At 43.5% G+C, this 25,478-nt stretch overlaps 1 protein-coding gene across 1 annotated transcript in view; it reads left to right on the top strand.

The window, feature by feature from the left end:
* Positions 1–25,478, top strand: part of SMOC2 (SPARC related modular calcium binding 2) — a 240,022-nt gene that overhangs the window by 159,809 nt on the left and 54,735 nt on the right. The window lies entirely within an intron of this gene.

The following is a 25,478-nucleotide window of genomic DNA, read 5'->3' as shown; positions in this document are numbered from 1 at the left end:
ACTGGCTCCAACTAATCTTGGCTGGAACTGCATTAAGAATGTTGACACTTTCCCACATTTGGTGGTACGGCCATGTCCTAACCCCCTTTTGGAAATTAATTGAGAGCATTATCCAGAAAATCACCGCTACACAATTTCACCTCCCACTCTGGCTCTAGCCTTTCCAGATCGAAACTATAGACCATCCAAAAATGACCTCATCAACACTAGTGATGAGCGAACAGTAAACTATTCGATATTCGTTTTGAATAGCCGCTCATTATTCAACTATTTGAACGAATATCGAACCCCATTATAGTCTATGGGGAAAAAATGCTCGTTTCAGGGGATCCCACTCTTCAACTCAGGGGAATCACCAAGTCCACTATGACACCTCAGGAAATGATGCCAACACCCTGGAATGCAACTGGGACAGCAGGGGAAGCATGTCTGGGGGCATCTAACATGCCAAAGTCACTGTACGTTGGGATTCCTGTCAGCTTGCGATATGCGGGAGCTGACTTTTTCCTCGTCTGTGAGGAGGTGGAGTCTAAGATCGGACCAGAATGGAGACTGCTGTGGACCGATCTTAGACTCCGCCTCCTCCGGCAGAACCAGCATTGATTGGCCGAATGCTGTAGTCTGTATGGCATTCGGCCAGTCAACGCTGATCAATGCACCAGGGAGGGTGGGAGGGTCCTTTAAAATGTCTGCAACCTATCCCAACAACCCAATCTGAATGGATGTAAACCCAGCAGATTTGCAAATTTATGGAGATCTCAAGTTGGGCTACAGGTCGTCATAATAATTTTTTATGGGGGCAACACAGTTGTTAGCACTGTAGCCTTGCAGTGCTGGAGCCCTGGATTTGAATCCTGCCAAGGACAACATCTGCAAGGAGTTTGTGTGTTCTCCCCGTGTTTGTGTGGTTTTCCTCCCATACTCCAAAGACATACTGATAGGGAAAAATTTACATTGTCAGCCCTATAAAAAATTTTTTTACAGACTGGTGTCCATGACTACAGTTTTCAATTTTAAAGTAGACCCACACGGTGACTGCAGGTGACTACTCAGGTGTTCTCATTATCTACTCTCTTTTGTCTAGAAATCAGTATGCTTTAACACTTATGTTTTTTCTACTCTCCTTCTGCTTTACCCACCCTCTCCCTCTGCCTGCCCTCCATACTCCCCTTCCTGCCTACCCCACCACATCTCCAAAATATGAAAAAATCCATAACAGACCTCATTTTACTATTTAACCCTTCAAAGCTCAGACTATATGCAAAATTTGGGCATAGTTATTGATGGAGAATTGTCTCTCAGGAACGAGGTATCAATTATCAAATCTTTGTTCCTCCACCTGAGGAACATTGCAAGAATGAAACACCTTATTCCAACAGAAGACCTCTCCACGCTGCTTCATGGCTTCATAATCTTGCATCTGGACCACTGAAATGCTCTATAAGTAAGTCTTCCAGATAAAGAAATACATTGCCTTCAGCTAGTTCAATATGCTCCAGCAAGGTTAATAACCAAGCACCCCCGACATGCTCCCATAAGCCCCATCCTCCACTCACTGAACTGGCTTCCAATAAAATGGAGAATACATCTGCTTGATGACCTTCAAATCAGTGCCGTAACTAGGAATGGCAGGGCCCAGTGGCGAACTTTTGACATGGGTTCCCCCCCCCCCAACCAACTGACCTCCTCCCCCCGCATTCCTGCGCGCACTATTATGCCTGATAGTGGCCCCTGCACACAGTATTATGCCCCATAGTGGCCCCTGCGCACAGTATTATGCCCCATAGTGGCCCCTGCACACAGTATTATGTCCCATAGTGGCCCTTGCACACAGTATTATGCTCCATAGTGGACACCCATGAGCAATTATTATAATCTGGGGTCTTTTCAGACCCCAGATTATATTAATTGGAGACCAAGGGGGGATACCAACATAAAAAACATTCTTACTTCCCTCTCCCTGGCTCCGCAGTACTGCTCAGTGGTGTCAGCCATCTTTAATGATGTCTAGGACGTCACATAACCCGGGACGCAGGTCCCGGTCATTTGATGTCAGGGAAGTCACACAAGTAGCCCCGAAGCCTGTCTGAAGCCCAGAGAGGTAATAACAGTGTTTTTTATGTTCCTTTACTCCTCCTGGGCCTCCAATCATTATACTCGGGGGTCTGAAAAGACCCCCAATTGTAATAATAGTGTTTGTGGGCTTACAGCGTTACTTACTGATCCCGGCCCCTGCCTAGATCAGCATGCACAAATAAACTGTCTACTTCCAGGATCCACCTTAAGGGTTTTGGAGCCAGAGCCTTCTGCCATGCACCTCCACTCTCTAGAACGCAATACCCGGACATATCGGATAGATCTTATCTTTGGAAAATTTCAAATAAAGACACAGAACACATATATTCAGTCTGGCATTAGAGGACAAATAATATCCTCACTGTACATAGAATACTGCAAAATACTGTTTAGTTAACCACTGGACTGCAATTAGAGCCTATTGTGATAAAGGTACATTACAAATGTGTGTAGTAGTTATAATATGATAAAGGAGAGAGGTAATATGTCATGTACAGATATAAGGAGGGGGAAAGGGGCAGGAAAAGGAAGATGGAAGGGAAAAGGGGGAGAGAAAGTGGTATGTGATAGGATATGGCAAGAGGAGTTATGAGGGAGGGGTTTACAAAGGGGGAAGAAAATAAACAGCAGTAGTTAATATGTGATCATATAGCTGTATAGCCAAGATTCAAACCATTCGGATGTAGAGTGTCAAGTTCATATATCCATCTAATTTCTTTTTGTTTTAGAAGATGGATTATGTTGCCCACCCCTTCTTAGAGGGTGTACCCAGTCAATAACCTGGAACTTAAGTTGACTGAGAGTTCTGTTATTTCTTGCTGAATATTAGATTTATGTTTTTATAGTCTATCTTTAAGTTCCCACGTATCCCAGTACACATGGGCAGTTTATCAAATGCACATATTCATATTCTGTATTGCGGGTAAAGGGGCCCTGTATGTTCTACTTTTTCCCTGACTGAGGGTGAGTGAAGTATTGGCTTTTCTATACATTGTGCACAATTAAGGCATGGGCACGGTATGCACCTGGATTTTGACATCCTGTAATGGGAGCCTGCACCAGTTGTTTATTGGCCCTTACTAGTTCATTGATAATAGATTTTTTTTTTTAAACGTAGATTGTGAGCCCCACATAGAGCTCACAATGTCCATTTTTTTTCCCTATCAGTATGTCTTTTTGGCATATGGGATGGAAATCCATGCAAACATGGGGAAAACATACAAACTCCTTGCAGATGCTTTTTTTTGCCCTTGGTGGGATTTGAACACCAGGACCAAGCACTGCAAGGCTACAGTGCTAACCACTAAGCCACCGTGTAGCCCTTATTGGTCACAGATTTCCTGTTACGGTAAGACATCAATGGAAGTTCTTAAAATGTATGGTGGTGTCCTTTTTGTAGTAGTTGTCCATGTCTAAAGGTTATCCCTTTAATTCAGTTGCTGGCACTTCCGAGACATTTGGCCGGCACTTCAGAGACCTTTTCACCAGCATCAGGAGTAGGGTGTTAGCTGTTACTTGATCATGAACATTACTTGAAACATGAATGTTACTTGAAACATGATCGCGGCATCTAAGGGAATGTATAACCTGTGCGGGCATATATCAGGGGAAAGAAACCTCATATTTAGAGCTTATGAGGGAAAAGACACCAGAAGTGACCCCTAGAGTGACTCCCCCAATCTTAGGAGCTACTGAGAATATAGTGAATTTGGTGTTTTCAATGTACTCTGCACAGTTTACATATTCACTCTTCACTAATGCACAGTGGCAGTCACGTCTGGGATACTAATACTCACTACACCCCCTGATAAATTCTTTGAGGGGTGAAGTTTTCAAAATGAGGTCACTCCTTTGGGGAATTCACTTTTCTGGTACCTTACAGGCTCTACAAACATGTCATGGGCATGGCATTCAGATCCCAAACATCTGAATCTGCACTCCAAAAGCTGCATTGCACTCCTTCCCTTCTGCGCCCTGCTGTGTGCCCAAACTGCAGTTTATGCCACATGTATGACACTGGTGTACCCAGGATAACGTATGTAATGTCATATGCTGGTATAAACTGATATTAAGGCACAGCCGGACACAGAAGGGAAGAAGGGTTATTTGGTTTTTGGAGCTCAGACTTAGACGGTTTGGTTTTTGGATGCCATGACAGAGTTTTGCAGAGCTAAAACGCCAGTAAGGTGGAATCCCCTGATATGAGACGTTATTTTGGAAACTACACTCCTGAAGGATTTACCCAGGGGTGCAGAGAGCATTTTTAAGCCCTAAGTGTTGCTATAACTTATTATCCATAAATGAATATGAAGCTGATTGCGAAAGGTGAAAATGACAATTTTTCCAGAAATACGTCATTTCAGTGTGTAATATGTTTTGTTTTTTTTTAAATGTAGATTGTGAGTCCCATATAGGGCTCATAATGTACATTTTTTTTCTTCTTTTTACCTATCAGTATGTCTTTGTAGTATGGAAGGAAATCCACACAGACAGAACATACAAACTCTTCGCGGATGTCGTTCCTGGCAGGATTCAAACCAAGGACTCCAGCACTGCAAGGCTACAGTGCTAACCACTGAGCCACCGTGTTCACATACTCAAAATTTCCATTCACATCTGGAAATATATAACTACTAAATTTTTTGCCCTGTATTATTGTGTATATGTGAGATATTGCAGCTGAAAATGGGAAAAATTAAAAAATTTGCGAGTTTTTTTTAAATAAATTTGTGCAAGTTAATCTAATTTACCTTCTCAGTAAAGTACAACATGTCACGAAAAAAACTATATCAGAATCGCTTGAATGTGCTATACTGTTACAGAATTATTCACTGATAAACTCAAACATGGCAGATTTCCAAAATTTGGCTTGGTCATTAAGGTCCAAAACAGGCCGGTCACTTAGGGGTTAAGGACTGTCTAGCAATATCTTGAATTTTACATCTGGGATCCTTGGAGGGAATCTTTGTTTTTGGAATTTCTCTTTCATTTTAGTTAGCTGTGAATTATACATGTCCTTGTTTGCTGCAATTCGTTTAACCCCTTAAGGACACAGCCCAAATGTATGTTAAGGACCAGGCCTATTTTTTCAAAATTGACATGTGTCACTTTAAATGGCAATAATTTTGAGACGCTTTAATTTACACAAGTGATTTTGGGATTATTTTCTCGTAACACATTATACTTCATGTTAGTGGTAAACACTAATCAATATTTTTGTATTTACTTATTTAAAAAATAGGAAATTTGATGGAAATTTGGAAAAAAATTGCAATTTTCAAAATGTGAAATTCTCTGCTTTTCAGGCAGATAGTCGTACCACCCAAATACAGTAATAAATATTATCTCCCATATCTCTGCTTTATATCGGCATCATCTTTTGTTTGTATTTTAATTTATTTTGGACGTTATAAGGCTTACAAGTGTAACAGTGATTTTCCAGATTTACAAGAAATGTAACTGTTTGGTTTTTTGTTTGTTTTACACACTTTATTTTTTAAAAAAAAAAAAAAAACTTTTTTACATTTTTTTATTTGTGCTGCAAGCACACTAGAACCAGTGATCAGAGAGGATCGCTGGTTCTATACTAACTACAGACTGCAATACACGTGTATTGCAGTCTATAGGAAGCTAGCTATGCAGATGCATAGACTAGCTTTCCCTCGTCCTGGCATCCAAGGGGTTAACCCTCCCCCCATCGGAGCTCGCTCCGATGGGGGGAGGGATTAAGGAGCAGCGTGTAGCTGTAAATTACAGCTCACACAGACTCCAGATGCTGCCGGCCAAACCCCTAGGGTGCCATGATCACTATGGATCATGGCACCTTAAGGGTTAAACAGCGGGGGGTCGGTGCAATCACTGTCCCTGCTGCTACAGGGGAAGCCTGGCTGTCAGATACAGCCGGCCTCCCGTGGAGATCGCACGGGCTCTGCTTCTGAGCCCGTGCGATCTCAATCACGTACAGGTACGTGGGAATGCGGGAACTAACCACATTCTCTGACATACAGGTACGTGATTTAGCGTTAAGGGGTTAATTCTCATATATTGTGAGAAAGTTTATGACTTGATCAAACCAGGGGATTCGAAACAGGAGTAGTGTAATAAGCTATTCTTATCAATGGGTTTTTTGTAGAGGTTACGCTGGGTTCACACCTGCGTTTGGGGTCTCCGTTCTATGGTTTCCGTCTTCTGCATGCCAGAAGACGGAAACCATAGACCGGGTCCGGCCGTGCGCGGCGGTGAGCGTTTTAGGCTCTCCGCCGCGAAACCGGATTTTTTTATCCGGACACAGAGTACTGCATGTCCGACTCTGTGTCCGGATTATAAAACCCGGTTTCGCAGCGGAGAGCCTAAAACGCTCACCGCCGCGCACGGCCGGACATCTCTCTCACCCATTCAAATGAATGGGTGAGAGAGACTCCTGCAGGTTTCCGTATCCTGCCTGTGTTTTAGGCAGGAAACGGAAACCTAAGTACGGAGTGCCGGGCCGCAGATGTGAACGAGCCCTTATTGTGTATTACCTGAACTATTACATCTAGAAAAGAGACCTCTGCTTGGCTGGCTTCCAAGTAGAATGTGATTGTGGGGAGACAATTATTGAGGTAAGTATGAAATTCCTGTAGGAAATTAGAAGAGCTCTGTGAAACAACAAAAACCATTGTCAATATAACAGTACCAGGCAGGCATATATTTGATGAGTGTCTCTTGATTGTATATATAATGGTCCTCAAAATAAATCATAAATAACTGTGAAAGTAGTGGCCACATTGTAGCCCATTGCTGTACCTGCTGTAAGTTGCAATAAAAATTGGGACCCAAATAGAAAATAATTATTTGCCAAAACAAATAGTAAAATGTTTTAAATAAACTCTGTTGTTCTGTGTATTATGCTTTATCTACAGCCATGTGTAGAGATGAGCGAATGCCGTTCGATCGAATAGGTATTCGATCGTATATCAGGCCGTTCGAGGTATTCAATTCCAATCGAATACCATGCGGAAAACGCAGTAAAAATTCATATCCCCTCCCACCTTCCCTGGTGCCTTTTTTGCACCAATAATTGTGCAGGGGAGGTGGGACAGGAACTACAACAATGGAGGCATTGAAAAAAAAATTTAAAAACCCATTGGCTCCTGAAAACATGTGACCTCTAATTTATAAGAATAGCCAACGCCATCTCGTTTCATTTTCCGGCTTTCAGACATAGGGACAGATGTGCTACTGAGGGCTAGATACGGCTATGTGCGCTCAATCCAATTTTTCATGGTGTGTACCCCCAAAACCTAGGTGGTAGACATAGAAATTGAGTTCAGCTATGTACGCTCAATCCAATTTTTAAGGGTCTACCCCCAAAAGCTATGTGTGAAACACAGCAATTCAGTCACGCTATAAAAGCGCAATCCAGCGTTTTAATGCTGTACCCCCCAAAGCTAAGTGGGAGACACAGCAATTCATTCAGGCTATATCAGCTCAATCCAATTTTTAAGGGTATACTCCCCAAAAGCTAAGTCCGATACACAGCAATTCAGTCACGCTATAAAAGCTCAATCCAGATTTTTAATTCTGTACCCCCCAAAGCTAAGTGGGAGACACTACCGTTCAGTCAGGCCATGTATGGTCAAACCTGTTTTTAATGTTGTATCCCCCAAAGCTAAGTGGGAGACACAGCCATTCAGTCAGGCCATGTATGGTTTTTGTGCTGAAAAAGCCCCCCTCCGCTTATACTCAAGTCAGCAAAAAAAAAAAAAAATATGACCAACCGCAATATTAATGTACAGAATCTCCCATAAAATAGTGGGAAAAAAAGAAGCTTTTAAAAAAAATAAAAGTTCTAAATCCCTCCTTTCCCTAGAATACATATAAAAGTAGAAAATGACTGTGAAACACAAACACATCAGGTATCCCTGTGTCTGAAAGTGCCCGGTCTACCATCGGAAAGGAGTTAATAGGAGCTCTGCAGATACCCTATATTCAGCCAGACTGAATTCCAAGTGGGAAAAAAAAAACAGTCCTCAGGCTCAGGGAAAGCGCAGACAGATAACCAAAACACCCCCTCCCCTTCCCCAGCACCCAGCAACTACTGCACCCAAAAACTCCGACCATTTTAATTTTTGAAATTTTCCAGTTGCTGCTGCATTTCCTCCCCTAGGCTTATACTCGAGTCAATAAGTTTTCCCAGTTTTTTGTGGTAAAATTAGGGGCCTCGGCTTATATTCAGGTCGGCTTATACTCGAGTATATACGGTATATTGATTTTGTCTTTTCCAGCGTGATGAAGGGTTTTTACATGAAACGTTGCAGCACTGAATATTGTTTGACAAAGAAACTATATACTAAGAAAAGTATATCCAAAAACTGGTCAGTTCCATTCTTGATGTCCCCCCAATGAAATATTACTAGCGAGAGAGTGCTGCCCAGTCATTTTGATTTACATTGAAATCTTCAAGACAATCTGGGCTCAGATAGAGAAGGAAAGGGAAATATAAATGCTGCTAAAATGTATGACTGGGACATGACTAATAGTTGTTAGTAAAAGTGCCACGAGGAACCCCAATTAAGCTTTTACACCCAGGCCTGTGAGTCTTAAAGGGGCTCTGTCATTGGGAAAAGTCATTTTTAACTAATCACATCCTTGCATAGGCTTTAGAAAGGCTATTCCACACCTACCTTTAGTATGTATATTGCCTCAGTGGTTTCTGAATAAGTCATTTTTTTATTCATATGCTAATGAGCTTCCAGCCAGCACAGGAAGTTCTCAGCAGCACTCATCTCTGTTATTATCTCCTATGTGTGTGTGTGTGTGTGCAAACAGGAAGCTGAGTCATCATCAGCAGCAGCAGCCAGTGCATATTCTCCCATAGGAAACAATAGCAAGGAGGGTGCACGATGCATCGTGCACCAGTCTAATTAGCATATGAATAAAAATGGACCGATTCAAAAATCATTGAGGCAATTTACATACTAAAGGTAGGTGTGGAATAGCCTTTCTAAAGGCTATGCAAGGATGTGATTAGTTAAAAATTACTTTTCCCAGTGATAGAGCCCCTTTAAGTGACACCTCTGACTGTATAATTAGGGCTGACAGTGGAAAACTGAGCAGACACACTGTTCTCTGACATTTGAAATCTACCGTATTTTACGGACTATAAGGCGCACTGGACTATAAGCCGCATTGCCCATGAGCGCCTTATAGTCCGTCTCGGTTCATATATAAGGTGCACCGGACTATAAGCCGCAGTCCGGTGTGCATTATATGTTATTGAAAGCGGCGGCAGGCAGACTTTGCCAGCGGCCGCTTAACCCCCCGCGTGCCAGCCGCTTCTATTGGAAGCGCTCGGCAGGCGAGGAGGGGCTCTATCAGCAAAATCATGCTGATAGAGCCCAACCGTAATGTTGTGAAACTTACCGAGCGGTGCAGGGTGGGCGGGCATTCAGGCCTCCTCTTCCTCCGATGTTCCGTCCTCCTCCTCCGCCGCTCGCTGATAATGGCCTGGGCGCATGCGCAGTAGTAGAAGCATTATGATATTGCGCATGCGCACAGGCCATTAGTTCGCGAGCGCCGGAGGAAGTGGTCAGGACATCGGAGGAAGAGGAGGCCTGAATGCCCGCCCACCCTGCACCGCTCGGTAAGTTTCACGTTCTGTTTCAGCGTGACAGCAGGGCTGCCGGATACTTCCCATTCATTTCTATGGGAGCCGGCATGCGAGCGCTCCCCATAGAAATGAATGGACTGCTTTTTTCCATTCATTTCTATGGGGAGCGCTCGCATGCCGGCTCCCATAGAAATGAATGGGAAGTGTCTGTCCATTCATTTCTATGGGGAGCGCTCGCATGCCGGCTCCCATAGAAATGAATAGGAAGTGTCCGGCAGCCCTGCTGTAACGCTGGCGTGTACTGCTGTGATACACGCCGGCATTCCGTAGTGTGAATGCACCCTTACGGTGCCTTTTATGTATGTATGGAAGCGGCACGCAGACTTTGCCGCCGCTTCCATCCATATATAAGGCGCACCGGACTATAAGCCGCACTTACGATTTCTGAGGAAATCGTAGGTTTTTATGTGCGCCTTATAGTCCGGAAAATACATTAACCCAATTGTGAGTTTATGTATATATTTGTAGAAGGAATAACAGAGGAACAGCACAATGTAGAGCTGTGATTAAATAGAATCTCTCACTGACTTTAATGCTAATAGGTTATGCATTGAAATCTGCATATAATCCTGATTGTATGGTTGTACCCTAGGGTCCATTCACACGGAGTAAACAAGCGCTCATTCTGGCAAAATAGACGTGTAAAAATAAGACTTCCATTGACTTCAATGACATTTTACACGTGTATTTTGACCTGTATTTTGATGTGTTTTTTTACACGTTTTAAAAAATGTAATTGAAGTCAATGGGAGTCTTATTTTTACATGTGTTATTTTTACACGTGTATTTTGCCAAAATGAGTTCGTGTTTACTCCGTGTGAATGGACCCTAATAGGAGAATGGCAACTCAAAGTTATAAGCAAAGAAGATTCTCGAGAATTGTAATTTTAAGATAAGATAAGATAAGATAATCCTTTAATAGTCCCACATTGGGGAAATTTCAGCGTGTTACAGCAGCATAGTAATACAGATACAGGATAATACAGAGTAATATATTACAGACGTAGACACAAATAAGCTGAGAAGAGAAGATATACTAGGAGTCCTTGGCAGCTAAGGAAAAACAGAAGAGAAAGAGGAAGACCTCATGGTCATCCTCATAATCATTAGTTCTCTGTGCGGAGTGCTCTTCGTTTGGTCTGATGTAGATTATACAGCCTGGTCGCGGTTGGAAGGAAGGACCTGCGATAGCGCTCCTTCTCACACTTGGGGTGAAGCAGACGGTCGCTTACAGTGCTGCCAAGTCCCATCAGGGTCCCATACATGGGGTGGGATTTGTTCTCCCGCATGGAGGTCACCACAGACAGTATCCTTCTGTCACCCACCACCTGTACTGGGTCCAAGGGGCTCCCCAGGACAGAGCTGGCCCTCCTGATCAGCCTGTCAAGTCTATTTCTGTCCCTGGTTGATATACTGCTTCCCCAGCAGGCCACACCGAAAAAGATGGCTGAGGCAACCACAGAGTTGAAGAAGGCCCTAAGAAGTGTCCCCCGGACTCCGAATGCCCTCAGCCTCCTGAGCAGGTAGAGTCTGCTGTGGCCCTTTCTGTGCAGCGCCTCCAGGTGATCAGCCCAGTCTAGTTTATTATTGAGGAGCACGCCCAGGTACTTATAGGTCCTGACTATCTCAATACATGTTCCTTGGATCTCCACCGGGGTCGGAGCACCTCTTCGTTTACTAAAGTCCACCACCATCTCCTTGGTCTTCCCAGCATTAATCCTGAGCTGGTTCTGCTGGCACCATTCAGCAAAATCCCAGTTTAAGTCTCTGTATTCCCTATTGTCGCCATCAGTGATAAGGCCGACTATAGCAGAGTCATCGGAGTACTTCTGTAAGTAACAGCTGGATGAGTTGTGCCTGAAGTCAGCAGTGTACAGTGTGAAGAGGAATGGGGCAAGAACTGTACCTTGTGGTGCCCCTGTACTACAGATCACAGTGTCAGACACACAGTCCTGGGCTCTCACATACTGAGGGCGGTTTGTCAGGTAGTCTAGGATCCAGTTGGACAGGTGATGGTCCACACCACCAAGGTTCAGCTTCTCCCTCAGTAGCCCTGGCTGAATGGTGTTGAACGCACTGGAGAAATCAAAGAACATTATTCTCACAGTGTTCCCGGGTTTCTCCAGGTGAGAGAGAGCTCTATGAAGAAGGTGGATGATGGCATCATCTACCCCAATGCCTGGCCGGTAGGCAAACTGGAGGGGGTCCAGAGCGGAGCTCACTAGGGGGCGTAGGTGTGTCAGGACCAGTCTCTCTAGGACCTTCATCAGGTGTGATGTCAGTGCTACAGGTCGGTAGTCATTGTAGCCCATCGGGTTGGGTTTCTTTGGGACTGGTACCACGCAAGATGTTTTCCACAGTTGAGGTACTACTCCCAGCTTCAGGCTCATATTGTACATGTGCGTTATAATACCACACAGCTGGTCACTGCACATTTTAAGAACTCTTGCGCTTATACCATCAGGTCCCCCCGCTTTGTTCGCTCTAATATTCTTCATTTCCTTACACACCTGAGACTCCTGCAGGATCAGATAGTCAGATTGCAGTTGACCGCAGTTCGGTGGGGGTTGGGTCTTGGTGTGTGAGGGAAGGGCGGTTGGCTGACATGCTGGTGGAGGGAGCATTTGCTTGGAGTCGAATCTATTGAAGAATAGATTAAGCTTGTTAAGCCACTTCCTGTCCCTACTGTTCGGTGCCCTGTCTTTTCCTTGTGTCCTGAAATTGCCTTAAGGCTGTCCCACACCTCAGAGATTCTACCCTCCCCCATCTGTAGCTCCATCTTCCGCCTGTAATTGGCTTTCCCTTCTCTGATCAATTGTCTTAGTTGTTTCTGCACCGCCCCCAGGCCATCTTTGTCCCCAGACCTAAAAATTCTCTTTTTTTGCTTGAGGAGAGTTTTAATCTCAGAGTTAATCCATGGTTTGTTATTGGAGAAGCACCTCACCTTCCTAGTTGGTACCGTGCTGTCCACACAGAAATTAATGTAGTCCGTTATGCAATGTGTGAGTCCCTCAATGTCCTCTGGAAATGAGTCTTGAAACACTTCCCATAAAGTTATATCAAAGCAGTCCCTTAGAGACTCGACACTTCCCTCTGACCAAATCTTCACGGTACGGGTAACCGCCGGTTCTCTGCGCACCAGTGGAATGTATGTGGGTCGCAGATGTACCAGGTTGTGATCTGATCTGCCTAGGGGTGGTAGGGCAGATGAGTTATATGCATCCCTTACATTGGCAAAGAGCAAGTCCAGCGTCTTGTTGTCTCTTGTATGGCAGGTTACATACTGTGTGAAGCCTGGTAGAGTGGATGCTGAGACATGGTTGAAGTCTCCAGACACTAGGAGCAGACATGGGGGTGAGATGATTGCAGCTCACTCACAACATCATGGAGGACTGTAAGGATCCAGTTCTGTTTTTACGTTTCACCTGTCTGTGGGCAAGTCTGCCTCGTTGTAAGATGGCCGCTATAGCTTCGGTGGCCATCTTGCCTGCTCTTGAAGCTATATTAATGAATGCACCTGTGTTCCTCCCTGCTTGAGTATCAGTCAGATCTTTGTCTCGGCTGCCTCTAGCTCTCCGCTTCTATTGTGAAGAGTCCTGTGGTTCTCTTGTTCCAGAGTTCTGCCATTTCCTACCATACCTGCATCTAGATACCTGTCTTCCTCCCGGCTGTTGCCTTTCAGCTTATCCCCTCAGCTGCACATGAGCTCCCCTGATTGATTCAGTCTCTCATCAGGAAAACCTCTAGTGCTACACAACCCGCCTTTTACTACCGGCCGAACGCTACCCAGCTGTGCTGCAACTGACTGTAAGTTCGTCTCTTCTTTGCTGTAACTATTGTCTGCTGTGCATTTCCCCTATCAGCCATAGGTGTCCACAGAGCATTCACACATAGTGTAACAGGATACTCAAGCCCACAAGATGGAGGCCGCTGAGTCTGGGGACTTGGAGACCCGTGTTAAGAGAATACAGCAATACACAACTTCTTTGTATACAGAGTTGCAGTCGCTAAAGTCCAAGATAAATTCTCTAGAGATACAAGCTAACAAAAATGTGCAGGATCTTGGCAAAGCGATGCAGGACTTGCATACACGGACAACCGCGGTTGAGGCTTTGAAGTCAGCTCCCCCCGTAGTACTGAGCCCCCCAAAATTGCCACCATTTAGGTTTGGTGGAGACCGCGACAAGTACCGTGGCTTTGTAAACCAGTGTAAACTCTATTTTGATGCACATATCGGTCAATTTCCAAATGATCGCGCCAAGGTACTCTGCATCATCATGCTTCTGACACACAAGGCTCTAGCATGGGCAAACCCGCTAATTGAGACCGCTGATCCTTGTCTAGATAGTCTGACTCAGTTCCTTGATGGCATGGCCCTGATGTTTGATGATCCTAATCGTCGCGCCACTGCAGAGACCAACTTACTGGCGCTTCGACAGGGCCGACGTACGGTCACAGAGTATGCCATGGAATTTAAGAGATGGGCAGTGGACACGACTTGGAAATCTGAGGCGCAACTACCGTTGTTCAGGAGAGGATTATCCAGCGCCATTAAGGACGAACTGGCCCGTTCTGAGGCTCCCTCCAAGTTTGAAGAGTATGTACACCATTGCATACGGATTGATATCCGCTTATCCGAACGAAGACAAGAGAGATGGGCAGCAATGAATCGCAGGGACAGCCCACCAGCATTTTCTCCTGCATTTCCCAAGGAACCTTCTAATAGGCCCCCACAGGAGACTGAGCCAATGCAACTAGATGTTGTACAGAGGTCTGAGAGTAATGCTCGTAGGGAACGCCGGCTGCGTGACGGTTTATGTCTCTATTGTGGGGAGTCCGGTCATTTTCTCATAAATTGCCCGAATCGACCTCGCAGGACTGTCGCAGCCGTGGCCGAAGGAGATTTGTCTGACTGTGAATCAGAAGCCTCAGAAGCGTCACAGCCTTTGAATGCAGTTATTCAGACCCTGTCGTCGGTGGCTTCACACCTGGAGAAGAGGAAGAAGGAGACCCATTGCCTCCTGCCAATTCAGATTTGGACCAACACTCGTTGGATTTCCACCTCAGCAATGGTGGATTCCGGAGCTAGTGGCAACTTCATGGATCTGGCCTTTGCTAAAGAACATGGTATCGCAACCCAACATAGGGCCTCACCCGTGCTTATGGAGACTGTGGATGGTTCCCCCCTGGTATCGGGGCCAATAGATCAGGAAACCAGACCCCTAAGGGTATCCATGCCGCCTGATCATCAGGAAGAACTATCCTTCATGCTTATCTCCTCTCCTCATTTTCCAGTAATCCTAGGCCTCCCATGGTTGAAAAAGCAGAACCCAGCTATCAACTGGGAAACTAGAGAGTTACGCTTCCCTGCAAAGAAGAAGTCAGCCATTTGCCCGGTCACATCTGTTCCTGACAATCCTTCTAACCTTTTTTCATCAGTCTATTCTGACTTCTTGGGCGTGAGTGACAAGAAGAATGCAGATAAACTTCCACCACACCGGCCATATGACTGTCCAATTGAGCTTTTGCCCGGTGCAGCAATACCGTTTGGCCACATCTATCCTCTAGCCGGGCCGGAGTTAAAGGCCCTCAAGGACTACGTTGATGAAAACCTGGCAAAGGGGTTTATTCGTCCTTCCTCATCTCCAGCAGGTGCTCCAATCTTTTTTGTGAAAAAGAAGGACGGGTCCCTCAGACCCTGTATAGATTATCGGGAACTCAACAAAATCACTGTTAAAAACCGTTATCCACTTCCTCTAATCCCCGAACTTCTGGAACGAGTTCGCCATGCCAAGATTTTTTCCAAATTAGATCTTCGAGGAGCATACAACTTACTGCGGATTAGAAAAGGAGACGAGTGGAAAACTGCCTTTCGGTGTCGGTACGGACACTTTGAATATCTGGTCATGCCGTTTGGTCTATGCAATGCCCCAGCTGCGTTCCAACATTTGGTTAATGACATCTTCCGGGATCTCTTGGATCAGTTCATGGTGGTGTATTTGGACGATATCCTTATTTTTTCCAGCTCTCTACAAGAACATGAGGAACATGTGAAGATTGTTCTGGACCGCCTACGAGTAAACCAACTTTACATTAAACTCGAAAAATGCGAGTTCCACAAGACTGAGATCCAGTTTTTGGGCTATGTAATCTCACAACAAGGATTGTATATGGATATCAGTAAGATCCAAGCAATCATGGATTGGCCGGTCCCGAAGAATACCCGAGAGGTACAACGTTTCATAGGCTTTGCCAACTTTTACCGGCGCTTTATTAAGCACTTCTCAGAGATTGTCAGTCCCATTACCCAACTTACCAAGAAGGGGACAGTGTTCCGTTGGACACCCCAAGCCCAGGAGGCATTTACTCGCCTTAAGTCAAGGTTCACATCCGCCCCAGTATTAATACATCCTGATCCGGAGTTGGCATTTATAATAGAGGTGGACACTTCAGACAGTGCCGTGGGAGCTGTCTTATCTCAGAGAACAGGAGAGAAGGGTCTCTTGCACCCTTGTGCATACTTCTCCCGAAAGTTATCTTCTGCTGAGAGGAATTACGATGTCGGAAACAAGGAACTGTTGGCGATCATCTCCGCGTTCAAAGAATGGAGGCATCATTTGCAGGGGGCTTCTCAGCAGATTGTCGTACTCACCGATCACCGTAATTTGGAGTTTGTCCGATCCGCAAGATGTCTTTCTCCCCGACAGGTTCGCTGGAGCCTATTTCTAAACCAATTTAATTTTATCATCTCCTATCGACCGGGCTCCCGTAATGGCAAGGCTGATGCCCTTTCCCGGATGTTCTCTACCGAATCGGATTCGGCTCCCTCATTTGAGACTATAGTACCCGACGCCAATGTGGTGGGAGTGATACAGAATGAAGACTTAATTAACGCCTTTAAGGAAGCCTATGTCACTGATCCTCTCTTGTCCCAGCCGGCTAATGACGTTCATCTGACCTTTAAAAATGGAGTATGGTTCCAAGGCCAATGCCTCTACGTGCCTAAGTCTGCCAAACTAAGAGTACTAAGACTGATGCATGACTCCAAGGTGGCAGGTCATAAAGGGGTGCAGAAGACTCAGGAGTTCCTCTCACGATTCTTCTGGTGGCCGGGGTATCAGAGGGATGTTAAAGACTATGTCCGTTCTTGTGTCATCTGTGCCAGATGTAAGACACCTCGGTCTGCTCCGACTGGATTGCTACAACCTCTGCCAGTGCCTTCTCGTCCATGGGGATCCATATCTATGGACTTTATTGTCGAATTACCTATCTCTAAGGGTATGAATACCATTCTAGTTGTGGTTGATCGATTAACGAAGGCTGCCCACTTTATACCTTACCCCAGACTACCAACTGCTAAAGACACTGTGGAATTAATTATTCAAAATGTCTTTCGGCTGCACGGGGTCCCCGACGAAGTCATCTCAGATCGAGGAGCGCAATTCATGGCGAGATTCTGGCAAGGATTTTGTTCAGCATTAGACATTAAAGTCCGCTTGTCCTCTGCCTACCATCCGCAGTCAAACGGCCAGACCGAGAGGACCAATCAGACTTTGGAAGAGTACCTGCGTTGTTTCATCAGTCATTTGCAGGATGATTGGCTGGATCTCCTTCCTCTGGCAGAATTCTCCTATAACAATTCCCAGAGTGCTTCTACAAAGGTGTCACCCTTCTATGCCAATCTGGGGTTCCACCCCAAAGTTTTTCCCAGGCTGCCAAGTGATGTCACCATACCGGCAGTTACGGAACGTGTGGCAATCATTCAGCAAAACTTGGAAGTGTTGAAGGAAACCTTGACTGCAGCTCAGGAGAGATATAAGAGATCAGCGGATCAGTCCCGCAGACCAGAACCCATATTCAAAGTTGGAGACTTAGTCTGGCTTTCTACAAAAAATTTAAAACTGAGAGTACCCTCCCCGAAGCTGGGGCAAAGATTTGTAGGACCATTTAAGATAAGTGCCATCATCAGTGCAGTGGCCGTTAGATTAAAGCTCCCCAACACCATGAAAATCCATCCAGTATTCCATGTTTCCCTATTGAAGGCCGCTATCCCTAATCCGTTCCCGGGACGCGCTGCCCAACCACCCGATTCAGTATTGATTGATGGTGAGGAACAATTTTTGGTGGAAGAGATTCTGGATTCTAGAATCCATAGGAACCAATTACAGTATCTGGTCAAGTGGGAAGGGTACCCGCCTGAAGAAAATTCTTGGGAACCTGTTGATAATATAAATGCTCCCCGTCTGGTGTCCAGGTTCCACCGAAGACATCCCGGTAAGCCTGCCCATAGGGTGTCCGGAGGCCACTCCTAAGGTGGGGGTAGTGTAAGGATCCAGTTCTGTTTTTACGTTTCACCTGTCTGTGGGCAAGTCTGCCTCGTTGTAAGATGGCCGCTATAGCTTCGGTGGCCATCTTGCCTGCTCTTGAGGCTATATTAATGAATGCACCTGTGTTCCTCCCTGCTTGAGTATCAGTCAGATCTTTGTCTCGGCTGCCTCTAGCTCTCCGCTTCTATTGTGAAGAGTCCTGTGGTTCTCTTGTTCCAGAGTTCTGCCATTTCCTACCATACCTGCATCTAGATACCTGTCTTCCTCCCGGCTGTTGCCTTTCAGCTTATCCCCTCAGCTGCACATGAGCTCCCCTGATTGATTCAGTCTCTCATCAGGAAAACCTCTAGTGCTACACAACCCGCCTTTTACTACCGGCCGAACGCTACCCAGCTGTGCTGCAACTGACTGTAAGTTCGTCTCTTCTTTGCTGTAACTATTGTCTGCTGTGCATTTCCCCTATCAGCCATAGGTGTCCACAGAGCATTCACACATAGTGTAACAAGGACTTCACAGGCAGCGTCAGCTTTAGCAGAGGGGGGACATATGCAGCTAGTACGATAACATGTGATAGTTCCCTTGGCAGGTAGTAAGGTCTCATGCTCACGGCTAGCAGTTCAAAATCCTTTCCACACAATTGTTTCTTAACCACAATATGTCCTGGATTACACCATCTCTCATTGACAAATATTGCAATCCCTCCGCCTATTCGCTTACCGCTCTCCAGTGTTCTGTCCGCCCGAAGAAGTTTGAAGCCCTCCACGGAGGCAAGTATGTCCGGAGTGATTTCAGTAAGCCAAGTCTCTTGTAAACAGCATCATACTGCACTCACGAAACTCCTGTTGATGTCTGGTCAGTGCTGTCAGTTCATCCATCTTATTCACAATTGATCTCACATTCCCCATAATGATAATATGGAATATAATGTGTTACCCTAAATTTTGCAGATGTAGAACATTTTAATATTAAAATGTAATATTTTAAATATTTAGTTTTTCTTATTACATGACTTGGTATAACATATATTCTTAAATGGGCACAGAATGCTACACTTTTACAAACAAAAAACAACTAGCATAAAATATAACTTTTAACTTTTATAAAAGTTATATTTTATGCTAGTTGTTTTTTGTTGGTATAACATATAGATTCAAAATAAATGAAGAATAATATTCTGTCTATGAATACTGTAGTTGTTGCTGTAAAAATAAACCAGATGCTAGGGAATAAGCACATTTTATTGATCTATTTTAACTGACCCTAGCAGGTTAAATTAGTCAACTACAGAGAAAGGTATAAAATAAAAATCCAGCTGTAAGTTTTATAGGGACCTTGGCAATATTTATGACTGTTTATTGTTCCTTTAAAAGACCATGTGCCAATTTATTTTACTTTCCAGTAAAACACCACGCATGTTCTCTGGTGTCCCGAAACTGCCCTACACCTGCAATACCAAAGTATACAGTGAATTTTAACCTTCACACTACATAAAATTTGAAACTACACATAAAATGCATTACCATAATGATAGAATTTTATAAAATATTGAGTTATTATTAAAGTTTTCATCAAAAGTTGAAATATCTGAAGGGTCTTGCTGGACAATCTGTTCTCTAGCTGTATAAGGCTAAATTCACATCTGTGCAGTCCAGTGCAAATTCCTCAGAAATCATTGGGCAAAAAGTGCTGCAGGCCGCACTGTTTTGTCCAGTGATTTCATTAAAAAAAATGCCAGACACCCGGCAGACCACATTTTAGTCAATGTGGCCATTGTTTTCTGTTTTTCTGATCCTCTTACCTGAACAACGGAAATAAAAGCGCAGATGTGAACATAGCTTAAGTCTTTATATATGGTGTGCGATCAGATTTTCTTATGCTGATAGTTCTGTTATGGTTGGGGTACATTTTGTGTCTGAGTCTGACTCTGTTTACACCCGCTGTAAGAAGCTGCAGACTTTTCTCTGTGCTATGCTCTACTTCTTTTTTTTTTATCATGAATCTGTTTGTTTTCACACAGTTTTTTGATGAGGATTTTGATGCTAAATTTACCTCAAAATCAGCCTCCAAAAAAGGTTCCCAATAAAGTTCTATTGGGAGGCTTTTTTTGGAGACTGATTTTGAGGTGCATCCAGCGTCAAAATCCTCACCAAAAAACTCTGTGTGATTTGACCCTTTGAGAGGTTTTCAAGTAGAAAAACATGTTTAAAGTGTGTTATATTTTGGTCCCTAATCACATACTCTTTTAAATAAGACTAAGGGTTAGTTCACATCTGCGTTTGGTGCGTTGGAAAAGTACTACGTAATCTACTTTCATGTGCGCATGATGCGTGCGGGCAGCGTGCAGAAAGCACACAGACCCCATTATAGTATATGGGCCTGGGCCAACTCATAGAATCTCATGGCTTTCAGTACCACTGCTATGCCGGTGACACCCAAATCTACATCTCTGGACCAGACATTACCTCCCTGCTGGCCAGAATTCCAGATTGTTTAACGGCCGTAGCCTCCTTCCTCTCCTCCCGCTTTCTCAAACTCAACATGGAGAAAACAGAGTTTATCATCTTCAGCCCATCCTGTATGGCCCCTCCACCTGACCCATCTATCAAAGTTAATGGAACCACAATTACCCCTGTCTCACAGGCTCGATGCCTTGGGGTAACCCTGGACTCTGACCTATCCTTCAAGCCATATATTCAAGCCCTCAACACCTCCTGCCACCTCCAGCTCAAAAACATTCACCGAATTCGCCCCTTCCTCACCCAGGAAACTACCAAGATGCTCGTCCAGGCCCTCATAATCTCCCGCCTAGACTACTGCAACACCCTTCTCCATGGACTCCCAGCTAACACCCTCGCCCCCCTCCAGTCCACCTTAAACTGCGCTGCTCGATTAATCCACCTCACCCCCCGATCTTCATCAGCTGCTCCCCTCTGCCAGTCCCTCCACTGGCTACCTATAGCCCAGCGAATTGAGTTCAAGCTACTAACACTAACATACAAAGCCATCCACAACCTGTCCCCTCCATATATCTCTGAACTAATCTCCCGCTACCTGCCCACACGTAACTTCAGATCCTCCAATGACCTTCTGCTCCGCTCTGCTCTCATCCGCTCCTCACACAACTGTCTCCAAGACTTCTCCCGTGCATCCCCCATACTCTGGAACTCCTTACCACGACACATAAGACTGACCCCCACAATCACAGGCTTCAAGAAGACCCTGAAGACTCACCTATTCAGGAAGGCCTACAACCTCCAATAACGCTATCACCGCACTGCCATCTGTACAGTCTCCCCCTCTCCTTCTGTCTCTACCCCCTTCCCTCATAGATTGCAAGCCCTCGCGGGATATATAAGGTGGATATATATTATTGGCTCTTTAGCTGGGTTATATTTCTAGGACATCATTACCACTCAGTTTTTTATTAATTTAATTTGGCTGTTACATCATTGTAATGTATTTATGAAGTACCAAGATATTCTGTAAAATTTTATAAATCATTACATTCGTGTACAGAGAAAGTAAACATGACAGAGTAATAAACTAATCTTCAATTCACACAATAGGACTCAAAGGTAAAAGGGTTTTTGTACAGTGGTCCAGCCATTTTCATGAGAAAATATAGCACAAACAATGAAGCTTTATTAGCTATTACCAGCCAATGCTTTTGAATGTATAGATTCAATGCATAGGCTTTCAAGGTACACTTAGTAGAAGGCATAATGTCAAGTGGGATAATGTATTTGGAAGGGGTGAACAAAGAAGAGTTAGTTTGGGGTGAGTAAGTGTAGAAATTTCAGATTGGTAAAAGTGATAGGCCTGCTTAAAGACATTTATTTTTAGAGCATGCTTGAAGCTATGGAAGTTGGATATTAATCTGCTTGTCTAGGGTAGTGCATTCGAGAGAACTAGTGGAATGCAGGAGAAGTTGTCTTGGAGGTGCGAGTCGGAGGTTCCATCTATAGAGATGCTATACTCTGGTCATTGCTAAAACAGCAAATAGCAAGCATAGATAGGTTGGTATACACAGATGACAGAGGAAATGTGGAGAGGTCACAGCACGGGTGGACAGCTTTGTGGTTGATAGTGTTAAGTTTTCATTGTATTTTATAGTGGGCAGGCAACTAGTATAAAGAATGTCACAGTCAAGAGTCAATAAGGATTTTGATTGTTTCAATGGTAAAGAGAGGGTGGATTCTTCATGGTGATTACCATGGTTTACCATGGCAATATAGTCGCCATGATTCATGGTTTAGTGACTACATTGCAAAAAGCAATGGCTTGTAGTTATTTGTGAGTCAAATTTATGGCTGTGAGCCTAGTTGAAAATTGATTAACAATTAGCTTTTTGCAAAAAAAAGCCACCAGTTATAATGCCTTTATGGGGGCAGATGTGAAATCAAAATAATGAATAAATAAGATTTTTTTTCAGATTAGCACAGGTGGAATCAGCATTTTGCTGATACAGTTTGTATGTTTTTAACAAAAAAAAATAAAAAATCTGCAACACAGATTGGTATATAAGCTGAGTTTTGCCCCAGGTGATAATATATGGGTGTGTGCATAGGGCACTTACAATATAATGAAAAGTCATGAAAAACAGGGTTAACCCATAGATAATGCATATATCTATTTGTTTGCATGTAGCCTTATTAACATTTTCAATCCGGTTTTACATTTTTATTTTGATTTACACAGATGCTAAAAATGTTCCATGTTGAGTTGCAGTAAAGGTTATAAAAGTGTATCTACTAAGTAAACTTTAACAGCCGTCTAGTCTTGTTTAGTCATGATTATATTAGCTCAATTTCTACATTTTTACAATGGAATGTCTGTCTTACATGCCAAAATTGACAACCAATTCCTCCAAAAAGCTTGTGTGGTCTTCTTAATTTGGTTAGTATGCATTCCTTGTAATCTGTACACACTTAAAACTATATACTTCATATGCCATATCTATCACACATACCTACACATATAGTGTGGTGGTCTAATAACAAGATAATGACTTTCTATATATTGTGGACAGCTTATGGCACAGTGGTAACTCATGTGAATCTACATATTCAAAATAAACAAAAAAGGAACTATTTACCATTAAGCAATGAAAGATATTAGAGTATGATTTCTGTATTTATTTACAGTATTCATTAATTTATAATCATGTTATCTTTGCAGTTTATGTTCTGGTAAATAATGGCGTTTATGACCTACATCTTATTAACTTTGTCACTGCTTACATTAGATTAATTTTTTAAATGTCTATTCCTCTCATAGCTTTTACTACATGTGGTTTTTCGGCACCATACTGATTTTTCATACTGGTGACCAATCTACATAAGGAGCTATTGCCCTGAAAGGGCCTCTGCATAGCTCCTATTTCATGAGTAGGAATGGTGCTGCACGCTTTCACTGGTTCACTGCAGCTTCCGGCTAGAACAGCTGATCTTTGTGGATGTCTGGTTGTCTGAATGTCAGACCCCAACAGATCACATGCTGATGACCTATCCTCTAGATAAGTCATTAGTATGAAAAATAAGTTTAACATGGAAAACCCGTTTAATGGTCTTGGTTGTTTTTTTTGTTTTTTTTTTGCATTTGGTTTATTTTTATTTTACATGGGCTGATGGTAAGAAGAAAAAGTATTCTTTTGACTGGCAACGCATCTCACCATGAAAACAGAGATGTACTGCAATGCCCATACAGTTTGAAGGAGGCATGTAAAGACCTTGAAATTAATAATGATCGACTTCTTATTTTGTTGATTTCCAGAAATCAACCTGTGTAAAAGGATCCTTATGAAATCCAAGCATAAAAAACCTACTACATAATTATTCTAGCTAAATTCTCATTAAACTTCAATTATTTGTGATTTTAGGATATAAGTGTAACACAGTCATTGAAGACCACTAATCTAAATTGTAGCCTCAATTTCAGTGACAATTGCCAAATGCTCCAGATGTTATTCAACAAAAACCCACAAATTATCACTTTCTATATTTACACATCGCAGTTGCAGTTGAACTAAACTTTTTCTTAAAAGAAAATGCCAGGCATCCCATAATTTTCTGTCTAATACCCCTGAAGTATACAAGTAACATACTAGTAATGGTAGGGGTTTAAGATGTGATGTAGACATACTTTATTTTCTATTTTAGTAATCCCCATGATACATTATACTGTATTATTTGTTTTACATTTCCCACTTTAGATGGAACTTGAGCACTGACACTTATGTAGCCAAAAGTAACACATTATTAGCCCCCATGCATATAAACATGAGCTTTATCACTGTGCTAACCCTAGTTTTAATGGCTTACACACTGACCCATTATTTTTTATGGCCTTATACACATGAGTAAAAGCCCAGGAGTAAAATTCAGGACAGGTCCCATTTGGTTTGAGCTCATTAATGAAAAATATGGGTCCATAGTGAGCACAGATGTGTTGTCCATACTGTTTTATCATGCACTAGAGATGGGCAAATCAGCTTATACCAATCAGGGTTTAACCCAAATACTCCAAATTATTAGTTTAAAAAAAAAAAAAATTATGCAAACGGAGATTTGTCTCAGTCGAACTTAAATGGCTGCCACTTTGTACTCTGGGCTGTAAAGGTTCTTATTTGTAATGACAATGTTCACTGGCTGTTGTATTACATAGGAATTCTCATCGGCAAAAACTGCTTTGATTGTAGCATAACATTAAAGGGGGCAAAGATTTAATATTTTAAATAGGCTGGTCCATTGTTGTCTTCTGGCGGAAGTCCCTACCAAATGTGAGCGCTGAAGAAAATCAGCGAGCTCATCAAAGGACATGTGACGTCACTACCTGTGACGTTCCAATGTCACTTCCTGAGGCCGCTGATTGGCCTCATTAGTCATGTGACCGCCGAGGCCAATGAGCAGCTTCAGCAGACACAGAAGCGGCAGTACTGGATCATGCTAGGAGGACACTGGAGGACCAGGGACAGGTGAGTATAATTTTTTTACAGGTGTGGTCAGATGTTTAGTCTTATAATGACAGATTGTACTCACCCCATAAAAATAAATACATAACTTGACACCTATTAAATTAAGGAGGAACAGCTGAGAGATTTACTAGCATTCAATGACAGCTATTTTTTTGTAATTTCTCTAATTCTTCTTACATAAGCATATGATGGGTCATATGTGCAGCAATTGGTTACAGCAGCTCAAGAGGCTGAAAGTAGTAGTACTGACAATATTCATTTTAGTCAAAAACTAATTTCTCCAGCTCTCCTCCTGGGTTGGTGCAGTGCTGAGGGGGCCTTACTGAGACATTCTGTACTTGAATCTTTGTGCCACTCTCACAAAAGTCCAACAAAGTATTTACTGCTTTCTACTGAGGGATGTAAGATCTGCAGGGTGCTCTGTCCGTCCATGTTGGTTGTGACTCGGAGG

This window comes from Leptodactylus fuscus, chromosome 3 (assembly GCF_031893055.1).
Source record: "Leptodactylus fuscus isolate aLepFus1 chromosome 3, aLepFus1.hap2, whole genome shotgun sequence".
NCBI lineage: Eukaryota > Metazoa > Chordata > Amphibia > Anura > Leptodactylidae > Leptodactylus > Leptodactylus fuscus.
Note: the sequence above shows the minus strand (reverse complement) of the source record. Positions and strands in the feature narration are given on the sequence as shown.